The sequence below is a fragment of the Chiloscyllium plagiosum genome, unplaced genomic scaffold (assembly GCF_037043375.1).
Source record: "Chiloscyllium plagiosum isolate Xiang-an unplaced genomic scaffold, Cpla_swu_hap1 HiC_scaffold_40, whole genome shotgun sequence".
NCBI classification, from domain to species: Eukaryota; Metazoa; Chordata; class Chondrichthyes; order Orectolobiformes; family Hemiscylliidae; genus Chiloscyllium; species Chiloscyllium plagiosum.
In genome coordinates, this window is record NW_028270178.1 from 71,515,151 (window position 1) to 71,530,625 (window position 15,475).

General features: G+C 45.2%; 1 long non-coding RNA gene across 1 annotated transcript; it reads left to right on the forward strand.

The window, feature by feature from the left end:
• Positions 1-3,185: 3,185 nt before the first annotated feature.
• On the forward strand, positions 3,186-13,687 carry LOC148138605 (uncharacterized). Its single transcript, XR_015753959.1, has 3 exons — positions 3,186-3,287; positions 12,820-12,922; positions 13,475-13,687. It is a non-coding gene; the product is annotated as an uncharacterized LOC148138605 (long non-coding RNA).
• The last annotated feature ends 1,788 nt before the right edge of the window (positions 13,688-15,475 follow it).

The window sequence follows — 15,475 nt, forward strand, 5'->3', positions numbered from 1 at the left end:
CCTTGGAAGTACTCCGAGCCGGGGATCAGCTCAATGAGTTTCAGTCTCTTCAAATATCAATCTTAGTCGGTTTTATTTTATTCAATCTACAATAGTGAGTAAGGTGAGGATTTATTTTTAATGTCTTCTGGTCTCTTGATTAAATGTTTAAGATATGAAACGTAAGCATTAAGTTATTCTCGGGCAGTATTTTTCGAGCAGTAACACTGTGCCTTTGTCTTGGTCTGTACATTGTTAAGGCGGAGAGATGGCCTGTTGTAGAGTGGCGTGCTGTTCCTGTCGAATGTGGGAGATTAGGGAGAGTTTCAATGATCCTGATAATTGTCTGCAGGAAGTGTGATTGCTAATCCTATGGGATCGCATGGATTAGTGGAGGAGTGATTAAAGGCAGCGAGGAATTGACAGTAGCCGGGGGCTGTGATAGGTCGCAGTCTCAGGAATGCAGGATACTGCAGACACAGTCAGGTAGATGGATTACCGCCAGGAAAGCTAGGAGGGGTAGGCAGGAACTGCAGGAGTCTCCTGTGGCTATCCCCATCTCGGACAAATATACTGTTTTGGAAAATGTAGGTGAGAGGGAAAAGATTTAAAAGGGATCTAAGGGGCATCTTATTCATGTTGAGGGCATTGCAAGTATGGAATGAACTGCCAGAGGAAGGGGTGGAGGCTAGTACAATTGCAGCATTTAAAAGGCATTTGATTGGGTATATGAAGAGGAAGGTTTTAGAGGGATAAGGGTGAACCGCTGGCAAATGGGACTCCATTAACACTGTCCGTTATTGGTCAATGCATTGAATACAGAAGCTGGGACGTCATACTGTGGCTGGACAGGACGTTGATTAAGCCACTTCTGGAATTCCATTTTCAGTTTGAATTACCCGTTCTGGGAAGGATGTTGTGAAACCTGAAAAGGTTTGGACAAGATTTACAAAAACGTTGCCAGGATTGGAGGATTTGGCCTACAGGGAGAGGCTGAATAGGCTGGGGCTATTTTATCTGGAGAGTCGAAGACTGAGAGGTGACTTCATGAAGATTTATAAAATCACGACGGGCGTGGATAAGGTGAGCAGCTGGCGTCCTTTTCCCTCAGGTTAGGTGCGTCCAAAACGAGAGCACATGGGTTGAAGTTGAGAGGGCAAAGATTTAAAAGGGATCTAAGTGGCAACGTTTTCAAGCTGAGTGTGGTGTGTGTATGGGAGGAGCTACCAGATGAAGTAGTGGAGGCTGACAAAATCACAACATTTAAAAGGCTTCCAATTGGGTACATGAATAAGAAGGGTTTCGATGGATACAGGCCAATAGATGGTAAATGGGAATCCATTAGTTTAGGATTCCTTGTTGGCACGGACGAATTGGACCGAAGGTCTGTTTCTTTGATCTTAATAAATTAAGATGCATTCCTCTATTTTGTGGAGAGCTAGCTGAAGCACAGATAATTATCCTTGGAACTGAGAAGGTGAAGCAGTGATTTCGATCTGGTGCAGATTTGGTTCCAAGGTCTTGAATTTGCACAGAGAGAGAGGAATTGTTAACACTTTCACAATTTTTAGTAACTACTTTCAAGTAATTGGCAAATAATACAAGGTGAAAATGTGAACACTATTTTACTCAGTAAGTTCTGAGCATCTGGAACAGTCTGAACGACACAGATTCAACAGGTATTCTGAAACAGACTTGGAATTTACTTTTTAAGGAAAGATTTGGGGGGCTGTGGGCACATGGGAGGGGACTTGGGACAGACTTGCAGCATCTCCAGAGGGAGAGAGTACAGCCCCAATGGGCTGAATAGCCCCCAGGCCCTGTGCTCTGTGATACCGCCCCATTCACTGTGAATGATGAAGCTCATCCCAGGGCAGAGAGAGGGATGAGCCCTCCACTCTCATCACAATGGGGCCCGGCTGATTGACAGCAGCTCTAGACTATTGGGAGAAGAGTCTGTGTGGTCCTGCAGCCAATGGGATTGAATGAGGGGTGTGGCCAGCAAGACAACACCTGTCCATGAGCTGTGCGGGTGCAGTGTCACTGTTTGGGGTTGGGAGAGACAGCAGAGACTGGGACAGAGGCTGTTGGACCTGAATTACAAACTCCCGGTAAATTAAAACCAAAAGAACTGCGGAAGATGTAAATCAGAAACAACAACCAGGAGGTTCTGGAAAAGCTCAGCAAGTCTGGCAGCATCTGTGAAGAGAAATCAGAGTTAAAGTTTAAGATCCGGTGTCCCTTCCACAGAACTGATGTTACTGAGAATAAAAGTCAGTTTATGTGCAGAAGATAGTGTGGGGGGAGGATAAAAGGAGTAAAGGATAGGTGGGGATAGAGTGAGAAGAACAGTTGGATAAAGGATAACCATCTGGCTGGGGGAGGGTGACTAGTTGTTAATGGAGACTGTTAGTGGCTAACCATAGTTAGTGTGTAATGGCAGGCTGTGAGAACAAGGCCTGGTGTGTGGGGTAGGGGCTACGACATGACGTTGTTAACCTATGGTTAGCCACTGTCTCCATTGTAAGCTGTTGCCCACCTATATCACTCCACGATTGAAGCTGCCAAGGACACAAACCTTTGGAATATCCTCCCGAACCCGCTCTGTCCGCCTGAAAGATGTATCTAAAAATCGTTCTCTTTAATCAACGTTTCCATCATTCATGAAGCATTTTTGGAGATTTGTCAATGTGAAAGGCTCCATACAATGCAGGTAGTTGTTGTTATTGTCTGACATCAGGAGAAATAGGGATGAGCCCTCTCTTTCTTACACCTGATGAACAACAGCAAAAGCAGGAAGCACTGAACATGCTCCAGCACACAATGGGCCTCGGATTATTGATGTCAGCGCAGGACCAATAAGAGTGGGGGAACGGGGGCTAGAGGTGCTAGTTGGGCCTTCAACCAATAGGAGTGAATGAGGGGCGGGACAATACTCAACCACGTGATAAACTTCACTGACAGCACAGTGTTGTTGTGGCCAAGGCATTGGAAATGTGTGAAGGTGAAGGGCAGGGGAAAGGAAAGACATATTGACCAGGAAGAGGAGGAAATTTTCATGGTATGGGATGAGAGGTTTTATAGAACTTAGTGCACATTCTAAAACGCAAATTTGAAAATCCCAAATTCTGCACCATTTTCCCTCCCTATAATGCATTTTGCACTCCCTGAAATATCAACTGTGTGTTTCTCCCTCCACAGATACCAATGATCAGTGCCAACGCCCCATTGCCTGTGGAGAAGGTGCTGTTTGACTTCCTTGTACAGCTGCAGTTCGTGTGGTGAAGGTGCTCCCACAATGTGTTTGGGTAAGAGCTGTTTTAGATTATTCACTCAGCGACAGTGAGGAGTTGACAATGTATGTGCAAATCATCAACAGTTTGTTTTTTTTTATCATGTTTATAATTCCACAGAAATACTATTGAGAACTTCTGACATAAGGCCACAGATGGGAATATTAGGTCAGGTGCTCAAAAGAATGGCCAAATAAACAGGTTTTCAGGAATACCTTAAAGGAGGAAAGCAGGTCTGAGAGGGTTAGGGTGGGAATTCCAGACCGTGTTGTCTTGGTAACAGTAGAAACAGCCAGACAGGTGAAGCAATGAATAAACACATCGTTGGGAGTCTGAAAGAAAATCAGTTGTCGGGGTCTCACAGGTTGTGTGGTGCAGGGAGACAGGGATGTTCACAGCCAGGATTTACATCAAAGGTGAGAATTTTAAATTGTTGCTTGTTAATAGGAGCCTTTTGATGGATCAACAAGTTTTGGTACAAGTGAGCACTAGGGCAGTAGGGTTTTAGATACTCTTGAGATTACATGTAAGTTGAATGTGGGAGATTGGCCAGGAGTGTGTTTGGATAATGAAGTCTGGAGATAACACAGGGATGGACGAGTATTTCAGTAAATGAGCTGAGACTAGGGTGGAGTTGGGTGATGTCCCTAATGTAGGAATAGTGCTTTTGGAGTTGGGCTGCTCCTCCTCTTCATCGCTCCTCCTCTTCATCACTCCCCCTCCCCAATTCACAGATATTGTTCCTTGTTCTATCTGTCTGTCTTTTCTGGTTATGTCCTTCTCTCCCATTCTGCTGCAAACTAATATTTGACCCCACCGTTGTTGGAAAAACCTGCTCCATCCCAACTCTCCCTTTCCTTTCTTAATTCCTTGTATTTGGTGTCCCTTAAGGATCTCTCCTCGGTCCCTCCTATTTCTCATCTACACACTTCCAGGAGGTGACATTGTCCAAAAGCACCGTGTTAGGTTTCACATGTACACTGACAATGCCCAACTCTCCCTCACCATCATCGCTCTCCATTACTCAGTTATCAAACTGCTCATCACACTCCCACTACGCGATTGGCTGCAATTTCCTGCAACGGAACGTTGAAATGGTTAAAGCCATTGTCTTCAGTTGCTATTACAAATTACTTTCCCTTATTGCTGAGCCCCTCCCTCCCACTGGGAACTATCTGAGACAGAACTGCACCCTTCACAATATTGCTCTCATATCTGACCCCAAGATGACCTTCTGATCAGACATCTACACAATCACAAACACCAGGAATTTCAAACTCTTAAAATGTTGCTTATCTCCACCTCACCCCAGCTCCATTGCTACTGAAACCCCTGACCTGTGTCAGTGTTGCCTTAAACTTGACGAATCCAAAACAGAACTCGTGATTCCGTGAGTGACCCAGAATCTGGTTCCAGACTCCCTCATGATGGGAAACATCCACTCAGTATTTACCCTGTCAAACTCCTTAAGAATCCTACATGTTACAATGCGATCACCTCTCATTCTTCCCAAATCCAGTAAGGAGAGACCCAATTTCTTCAGCCTTTTCTTAAAAGATAATCCCTGCAATCCAGGGTTCATCCCAGTCAAATTTCTGTGAAATGCCTCTGATGAAATGACACATTTCCTTAAATAAAGGGACCAAAACATCTGTCATTACTCCAGATGTGATCTCACTCGCACTTTATAAAGTTACTCTCAGGTATATACTCCAAACAACTCCGTTTAAACTTGCACAGATGTTGTTGGAAATGCTCAGCAGGTCATGCAACATCTGGGAAGAAAAAATCAGTTAAAGTTTCGGGTCTGGTCACCCTTCCTCAGATACGTTAACTCTAATTTCTTTTCACAGATGCTGCTAGACCTGCTGAGCTTTTCCAGAAACTTCTGTTTCTCTTCCTGGTTTCCAGCATCTTCAGTTGTTTCGGTTTTCATATCCTTTAAACTTGCCAACTCTCCTATAGAATTTGTCATTTCCACCTTGGAAAAAAGATTCACATTTGTTTGGTTTCCCCTACCCTGGGAAAAAAGACACCATGACTAGTCACCCTATCATTGCTCCTCATAATTTTATAAAGTTCGATAAAGCCACCTAAAGTGTCCAGTGCTGCAGGGAAATAGCCTCAGCCTATTCAGCCTCTCCCTATGGTTCAAATGTTCCAATACTGGCAACACCCTGGAAAAACTTTTCTGAACTCTTGCAAGTTTCCCAACATCTTTCCTATAGCAGGGAGACTGGAATTGAAAGCAGTCTGGGATTCCAAAAGTGGCCGAGCCAATAAACTGTACAACCGAAACATGATCTCCCAACTCCTATACTCAATGCACTGCCCAAAAACAGCTAGTATACCGCACACCACCTTCACTGACCTGTCTACCTTCAACCACACTTTCAAGGAACTATCCACCCACACTGCATGGTCTGTTTGTCTGTCAACACTTCCCAGGAACTTGTCATTAAGAGGTTGAGTCCTATTCTCGTAATAACTGTCTGAAATCAGGGAGACCACAATTGAATGCAGTATTCTAAAACTGGCCTCACCAATGCCCTACTCAGCCACAACATGACCTCCTAATCCCTATACTCAGTGATAGAATCCCGACAGTGTGGAAACAGGCCTTTCGGCCCATGAGACCATACCAACCATCGGGACAGCATTCCACCCTAACTCTGTAACCTACCATTACCCAAAGCTAATCCAGCTAACCTGCATGTCTTTGGATTTGTGGGCGGAAATTAAGAGCACCCAGAGGAAGCCCACGCAGACACAGGGAGAATGTGCAAACACCACACAGAGAGTGGAATCGAATCGAATCAGCACATTCCATTCAATGTTAGTGTCCCAAATGCCACTTTCAGCACCTGATCTCCCTGAAACTACTTTCCAAGAACTATACAGTTGTTCTGAGCCCTCCAGAGGGAATTAAGGTGAGGAGGAGAAAACAGGAACAGGGTTGAGTTTTAGATCTATAAAATAACTCTCCATCTTCCCCCTCTGTTCCCCCGTCTCTCCCGCTCTGTCTGCTCCCCCCCTGTGGTGAAAGGGTTAAAATTGTGTCCCAATACATGTGTGAATCTAACCGAAAATGGAAGGTGTCGCTTAGTCCCGTGTGAATCTTGTTATACACCTTCCCGTGTGAATCTTCTTATCTGTATGTAACCAGAATGGAATGTGTTTTTTAGCCTTGCTCTGCTGTTCACATGAATGTTTATATCTGGAAAAGGGTATATCAGCTGGAGAAGTCTCCAGTTCGGTAGAGTCTGCTCCGGGGTTACGTTTAACCGCCGAGCGTGGGTTGTTGGCAACCGCTCTACGAGAACTGACGGCTCCCAGTTTTGGTAACATGTAGAGTGAGTATAAGCCAGACCCGTTGTAAGTACGAGACTGGTTGTGGGGACACTGCGGGGAATAAAACACTTATATTCTAGCAGACTCGCCTCTTGGCTGTTTGTTCTGTGTCAGACTACTTTCCTGCGAGCCTGGTCCTTGACCTTGAGAATTTTTTTAAAACACCCCCTCCGTCTCCCCCCACTCTGTCCGTCCCTCCCCTCTGTCGGCCTGTTTTACCACCCCTCCCCCCCCCCCCCGTCGGCCTGTTCCCCCTTTCTGTCAGCCTCCCCCCGTTCCCCCTGTCTGTTCCCCTCCTCTCTAATCCCACTTTCTGTCCCCACCTATCTCTGTGCCGCCCTCTCTGTCACCCCCCCCCTTTCCACAGCCATTTCTGTCTCACCCCTCTCGATCCACACACCCCCTGTCTGCCTACCCTCCCTCCCAGTCCCCTAGTTCTGTACTCCCCCCACTGCAGGGCAAATATCTTGTCTATTTACCATATCCATGCCCAGCCTGATTTTAAAAATCTCTTTCAGGTCACCATTCAGCCTCTGACGCTCCAGGAAAAACAGCCTATCCAACCCTGGCAACATGCTATAATTCTTTTCTGATCTCTTTAAAATTTAAGAACATCCATCTGATAAGAAGGAGAACAGAATGATATGGAATATTGATTCAGCAACTTTTGTAATGTCCTGTACAGCCGCAATATGACCTTCCAACCCCTATACTCAATGCTCTGTCCAATAAAGACAAGCAGACCAACTGCCGTCTTCACTATCCTATCTACTTGCTACTCTACTGTCAATGAACTATGAACCTGCACTCCAAGGACTCTTTATTTTGCAGCACTCCCCAGGAACTTGCTATTAACTGTATAAATCCTGCTAAAGTTTGCTTTTCCAAAATGCAGCAGCTCGCATTTTTCTAAACTGAACTCCTCTGTCCATTCACCCATCTGATTCAGATCCTCTTGTACTCTGAGGTAATCTTTTCACTCTCTACTACACCTCCCATTTTGGTGTCACCTGCAAACGTACTTACAATACCTCTTATGTTCACATCCAAATCATGGATATAAATGGCAAAAAGTTGTGGATCCAGCACCGATCCTTGTGACACTCCACTGGTCACAGGCCTCCAGCCTGAAAAGCACCCTCTGCCTTCTACCTTCGGGCCAGTTTTGTACTCCATGCGATCTAACCTTGCTGACCAGTCTCCCATGAGGAACTTTGTCAAACACGTTACTGAAGTCTATGTAGACCATATCCATGCTCTGACCTCAGCAATCCTCTTTGTTACTTCTTCAAAAAAACTGAGTCAAATTCATGAGATATGATTTCCCATGCACAAAGCTGTTATTAGTATCCAGGATTTAACTCTGTACATTGGGGTCTGCGTTGCCCAGTTATAGGTGTTAATATTCTGGATGAAGTTTAAGTACACCAGCATTTTGTCAGTGACTCTGTATTGAGTCTTGTTAATGTCACCAACACAGGTGAGTTCCTTTTGAAAGGCAGTGCCTGTATCCCTTGCCCACCAGGAAATAGTGCAAGTGTCCTTACCTCTGGACTAGGAGGATCAGGCTCAGAGTTGAGTAACAGCATCTTTGAAGAGGCTGATTAGTAAACCTGCCCAAGCCACCAGGCCATGCAGTCTCCCAGCTGTCCCTGCCTGAGCCTCCAAACAGAACCTTCCTGTAGCTTCTCTCCTGCCAGACTCTCCCATTGCTCAGTTTGTCCAGTATCCCCTCCTGCTGCTGCACTGATCCTGTCGCTCACTGACCTGTCCATCCCTCAGTGTCCTCCGCATTCATTCATTGTTAACAATCCCATTGACCCAGTCCTCCAGCCCCGCCCCCTCCCGTCGATAGAGACGGTTCAGTGGTGAGCACTGCTGCCTCACAGCACGAGGTACCCGGGTTCGATTCCGGCCACGGCGACTGTCTGTGTGGAGTTTGCGCATTCTCCCCGTGTCTGAGCGGGTTTCCTTCGGGTGCTCCGGTTTCCTCCCACAATCCAAAGATGTGCAGGGCAGGTGAATTGGCCTTTCTAAATTGCGCATAGTATTACTTACATTAGTTAGGGGGAATGGGTCGGTCTGGACTTGTTTGGCCAAGGGACCTGTTTCCATACTGTAGGAATTCTGATATATTGGGCAGCAGCTGCTGTCAATCACCCGGACTCCTGTATGATCGGGACCACGTGCTGTAGGAGGGGAGACCAATGCATGGGTGCAGTGCTGGCAACTGTGGGAGTATGCGCAGTATAGGTCAGTGCCTGGGAAGGAGGCTGTTGGTGTGAGGGATTAATCTATCATTAGCAGCTTCATCCCTCTGGGAGCAGGATCCAGAGGAATGGCCCTTTTCTTGCTACCCTGACATGTGATCAGACTATCAGTGGTGCAGCGTTTTGCAGAAAGTTATCAGAACTCTTTTGTGAAGATTCAGGGTTGTTATGGAATGGGACAAGGATGGGTCTGCAATTAGAATTCTAATTTGGCTCATTTTAGTAAGATGGGTCATGGCCAGAGTGTGCAGGAAGCAGTGTATGCAGGATGGTTCTCATCAGGAGCTAGGAAACTGAATTCGAAGAGAGAGTGTGTGAGAACTGGGTGTGGAGGAAAGGAGTGGGAGATTGGTTTGGATTTCAGTTCACAGAAGAGAGAAATTGTGAGACTGAGGTTTAAAGCTTTGGGGGAACAAGGAAACTACAGTTTAATCTACAATTGTCTTATGAATTTCCATCCTGTATTAACAGTGGTAACTTGGGTGCTCTGTTGTATGGTACTGAAAGGGTGGATTTGCGGATGAGAAATACAAATTGAACTTCATGTTCAGATCTGATCGTTACTTGAGCCGTGCCGATCTGAATATCATTGGCCTTTTCATCTGGAAGGAAAGGTGTGCATTCTGTCTGTGGGCGAATATTCCAAATCTCAGTGTGACTGCAAAAGTACTGAGACACAGCCAAGTCCATGTCAGCATGGTGAGTGTGGAGAGGGGTTTCATTTGTTTTTGAAAATCTGAAAAATCATGGCACATTTCCCAGGAACAATAAAGCCACAACTTTGCTTTGTAGAAAGACAAGTCTTTAATTAACCATGCAACCAGAAAGAGACAAAGCTACCTGCACCATGGGAAACACTATGAAAACGGGATTGTTGTAAAGGAGTTCATTCTCGATCATGGTTTGTAATCCATTGCCATTGTCACGTCGGTTCCAGCACCGTGGAGAAATACTGGAAATATGATGAATGTAATGTAGGTTTCAGTTATTAAACTGTAATAAGTGCAGAACCATTTACAAGGATGTTGCCAGGGGTCTGAGTTATAGGGAGAGGTTGGACAAGTGAGGATTTAATTTTAGAGCAGAGGAAACTGAAGGGGCCCTTTTCTAGAAGTGTATAAGACCATGAGAGGCATGGATAACGTGAATGCACTCAGTCTTTTTCCCAGAAACTCAAGGATTGGACGGCTTGATTGGATCAGTTTAAGGTTAGAGGAGAAAGAATAAAAGGGAAGCTGAGGGCCAAATGTTTTACACAGAGGGTGGTATGTATACGGAATGAGCTGCCAGTGGAAGTGGTTCAGGCAGGAACACTCACAACAGGTAAAAGACATTTGGACAAATACATGGATTGGAAAGGGTCAGAAGCAAATGGGCCAAGTGCAGGGAAATGGGGTTAGCATGGATGGACATTCTGGTCGGCATGGGCCCGTTTGGGCCAAAGTGCCTGTCTCTGCTGTAGGCTTCTATGACTCTAAGTGCATTTGCTATTTCTCCCATTAACTCTGTTGATATCCTGGGATGTATTCCATCAGGACAATGAGACTTGTCTACCTTTAGCTCCAATACCTTGCCCAGCTCTAACTCTTTCACGATAATGGTTATTCCTCAGTCTCCTTATCAATTACTGGCATGTTCTTCGTATCCTCCACTGTGAAGACTGACTGCTGTGTACTCATATTCCTGAACCCTGCTGGATAGGAATAACTCGGCACAGAACTCTGAGAGGTCTTCTTTGAGTCTTTATTGATGAAACATGGCAGTTACCTGGATAGTGTACATGCAGAACACCTCCAGGCAGCATCAGGTAAATCCCCGCCTGTCCGATGTGCCGCTCCCATTCTTATACCTTTGTGGTTTGGGACTTTGAATAGAGACTGTCTCTCAGTATTCTCTCCATGGCAACGGCAGTTAGAAAGTCGAGTTCAGCTCAACACTTTGTGGTTAAACCACACACACCTCCCCCACGCCCCCGTGGCTCCCTTAAGTATCTGACAGACGTTTCAGTTTCAGTGGGGTATCTATCAGGATTCTCATGTGGAGGAGCCGGTGTTGGGGTGCGGTGAACAAACTTATAAATCACACAACACCAGGTTATACTCCAACAGGTTTATTTGGAAGAACAAGCTTTTGGAGTGTGCTGTGATTTGTAACTTGATCAGGATTATCTCTATGGTAACAGTTAAGTGCTTCAACAATTACAGAGGCCATATGTTCCCCACACAATAGGTTCCCCTCTAGCAGTGTAAACTGCTATTCTGGCCTTTTTCTCCCCCAATCCCATCTAGTTTTCTGTTGATCTTTAAAGTTTTTCTAATCTCCTTGGTCTTTGGCAATTTGTATGCATTTTATTTCAGTTTTATTTTCATAGACTCTCTTATTTCCTGGGTAAAAGCAATGACTGCAGATGCTGGAAACCAGATTCTGGATCAATGGTGCTGGAAGAGCACAGCAGTTCAGGCAGCATCAAGGAGCTTCAGCAAAATCGACGTTTCGGGCAAAAACCCTTCTTCAGGAATCATGAATGGCTTTTGCCTGAAACGTCGATTTTGCTGAAGCTTCTCTTATTTCCTGAGCCACCCATGGCAGATTATTCCTTTTCCTACAGTCCTTCTTTTTCCCTGATATATACTTTTGCTGAGCACTTCAAAAAATTGCTTTGATATTCCCCCACAGTCCGTCAACTTTCCCACCGTAAAGTCTTTGTTTCCAGTCTACATTAGCCAACTCCTGCCTCATCCTATTGTAGTCTCCTTTTGTTTAAGCACAGGATCTTGGGAGCGGATCTAATCTTCCAGCTTTCCATCCGTGTTCTAAGTTCAATCAGACTTATCAGAAGTCTTTTATCAGATTACGAGGGAAGGCGATGTTTCCTGGGTGTTTTGGTTTTCATTGTCAGTGACCTTGGCTTTGTAATAAAGTACAGGATATATATTCACAACAGCGTACTCTGGACGCTGCCAATGTACGACGCAATCTAAAACCATAAATCACTGTCTCCCCTCAGTTTAAAATTTCAAAATCATTATCTCCTACATATTTCCTCACTATCTAAGTTTGGAATGCTAATCCACCTGACTATCTGTCATTTTCCGAAAATCTCCTTTGGTGAAGGTGGTGATTTTTGGATTCAGCTTTCCAGTTATTACCGTAAGAAGATAAGCACTGGGCACAGGAGAACCAGCCCCACCATTTAATACGGTGATGATTGAGCTCACATCGGTCTCAGCTGGATTTTCCCGCCTGCTCTCTCTCACCCTTCATCTCATTGCAAATTCAACATCTGTATCTCTTCATTAAATTGGCTCATTGTCCTGGCATCCACCGCATTTTGAATAGGGAATTCCGCAGATTCACAACACATCGAGACAAGTACATTCTTCCTCATGAGAATAGAATAGAGTCTCTATAGTGCAGGAATAGAGTCTCTATAGTGCAGAAACAGGGTATTCATCCATCGAATCCACACCAACCCTTTGATGAACATCCCATTCAGACCCACTCGTTCCCTGTAACATTGCATTTCCCATGGCTAATTGTCTAACCGGCACGTGCATGGACACTGTCAGCAATTTAGCATGGGAAATCCACCTAACCTGCGCATCTTTGGACTGTGTGAGGAAACTGGAGAACTGCACGAAACCATGCAAACATGGGGAGAATGTGTAAACTCCACACAATCACCTCAGGTCCCTGACGCTGTGAGGCAGCAGTGCTAGCCACTGAGCCACCTCTTCTTAAAGCCTACTGCGTCTTAATAACCTCCCCATCCCCCAACTGGCTGAATCTATGTTCCTTACGTCAGAAATCAGGTTGTCTAAGCGGATGTCTCAGTAAATCCAAGTGACAGCCCGCATGTCCCATGTGTCTGAATGGGGATCCGATACACAACATCCTCCATCCCACACTTTTCATTCATGTTCCAGAGACAGGGCTCCAGTGCCTGCATGAGGACTGCAACTCCCAAATTCCGAGGCAGGGACCACACGTCTGTGGGGAAACCTGGCACTGCACAAGTACAGAATGTGGGTGAGTTTTGGAGCATGTGCTTTGGGGTAACTAATGGAAAGTATTTCACACTGTGTTTATCTGGAGGAGGAACGTATTTGCTTGTAGTATTGATCTGTTGGAGGATCAAAGTATCACCACACCTACATGGGACCAAGTTACATTCCCAACTTGTCATAACACTAGAATCAACCAATGAAAAACAAAGGATGTGACCCATTCTCCCAGACTGCAGCTTCCTGTTCTGTCCAGGATCTGCCACCTCCCTTTCTGTTTCCTTTTGTTTCATTCTGCTATTACATTATTGACTTGCAGCAACTGAGGGAAAGGAAGTGAACCCAGAAAGGGTGCAGAGTCTAACCAGGGATGGGAAGTGGTGGCATAGATCTGTTTATCAACAATTCCATGAGAATGGGGAGGGTGTACATTAGGGGGTAGTAGAGTCAGAATGGTGGGAGAGAGTAAGAGAGCTGGAGGGTTACAGCTTTGGGGGAAGAAAGGGGAAAAAGATATTCCAGAGAAACTAGAATTGTCTGTTCTGAATTTCTAATCTGTACATATTCCTTTATACAGGGTGCGAGATGGTGAAGATTTGCAGACTGAAACCTCAAAATCATGTGCAGATCGTGATTAAGTTAAACAACATTTGAAGAACCAAAGATAGAGAATCACTCAGCCAAAATCCTGCAACACTCACCCTCCCAGCATTGTCGGTCTATCTGCGCCAAATAGACTGCGAATGGGTCAAGACAGCAGCTCACTACCATCTTCTCAAGGGTAACGAGAGATGGGGTATAAATGCTGGCTGAGCCAATGATGCCCATATCCTGGAAATGGTTTCTATCTCTAGTTGCTGAAACCCAATTGATGTTACTGCAGGATGATAAGGAATGCTGAGTGCATCCTCCAGAAGGCAGCACCATCACATTAACCCTGCCTACACCCACACAGTAACATAGCAACGTCACTGGAACAAAAGGCAGTGAAACCAAAGGAGGACTTAGATATAGCTCTTTGAGGTAAAGTCATGAAAGGGGATTGGAACAGAGCAGGAACAGGAGACTGAGCTGGATGGTCAGCTGTTTCCCATTGAATGGTGGAGCAGGATTGAAAGGCTGAATGGTCTCCTCCTGCTGCTATCTCCCAGGTATGTATGTAGTCATGGAGCCCGGGTAGGAAGGAGTAGGCAGGGATTCTCCATGAGATTGCACTTCCACAACAGTTTTCAGTGAGGGATGGTTTGATGAATTTTATTTAACATTTATCTTTCACACAAGGTTTGTAAATTTTGGTTTTAAAATGTTGTAAAAGTTTTTTGCACAACAAATAAAATTAAAGAAAATAACGTAAACTGTCTGACTATAACAGTTTTAAAACTTTCAACCTTTGTAAAACAAAATCCTGTCTATTCCCGGATACTATCACTTTCCAGCTACTCAAACTCCAGGGACATATTCCCTCCCTGCCTGAACCTTTGGTTTGATTTAAATGCTTTTCAGTTCTCGTTCTATGAGCTGTGAAGCGTTCTTTTTCCCCATTTCTCCGACCCAGAAATGTTATCACAGCAACATTCCCACCATCAGAATCATCATTATGCTATTTTGCTTTTGGTTAACATATAATCACCAGCGGTGCAAAAGTGAGGACCGCAGATGCTGGAAACCAGAGCCTAGATTAGAGGGGTGCTGGAAAAGGGCTTTTGCCAAAACGTTGATTTTCCAGCTCCTCGGATCCTGTCTGACCTGCTGTGCTTTTCCAGCACCACTCTTATCTAGACACATAATCACCAGCAGTAAACCATTTGTGTAACCAATTGAATATTTCCAAACAAAGCCCATTATGGGCCAAGCAAACCATTATAAGTGACAGAGTGAGAAGGGACTAAATCAAAGTAGAGTTGTGCGGAGGGGGCAGTGGTGGAGATAAAGCACTATAATCCCTACGGTGCCCACCTCTATCTAAAGGCATCGAGAGTATTGATGCACACCACATGCTCCTTCTCCAAGGACACCTTCTGTGTAACTTTTATCCTCAATCATGGAATAAAATCCCTACAGTGTGGAAGGAGAGCATTGGCCCATCAAACCCCAGCGACCATCTGAAGAACATCACGCCCAGAGCAATCTATCACTGTAACACTGCATTTCCCATGGCTGATCCACCGAGTCTGCACAATCCTAGATCCTGTGGTCAATTTAGCACGACTGATCCACCTGACCTGTACATCTTTGGACTGTGGGAGGAAACCAGAGCACCTGGAGGGGACCCACACCACCATGGGGAGAATGTGGGAACTCCACACCGGCCGTTGGACAAGGCTGGACTCCGGCCATTGGACAAGGCTGGACTCCAACCTTGTACCTGATGCTGTGAAGCAGCAGTGCTACAGTCACAATTTAAATCAAAACATATGATCCCTGTTTATTGTCACATTGCTGTTTGTGGAGACTTACTGCCCAGAGAGAAATCCTCAGGTTCAGAAAGTGGCAAAATAAATTCAATCAACTCCAGCCCAGTTAATGTGGTTAACAACAACATCAATACTCCAACAGTGTCATCATGAACAAGGTCCTG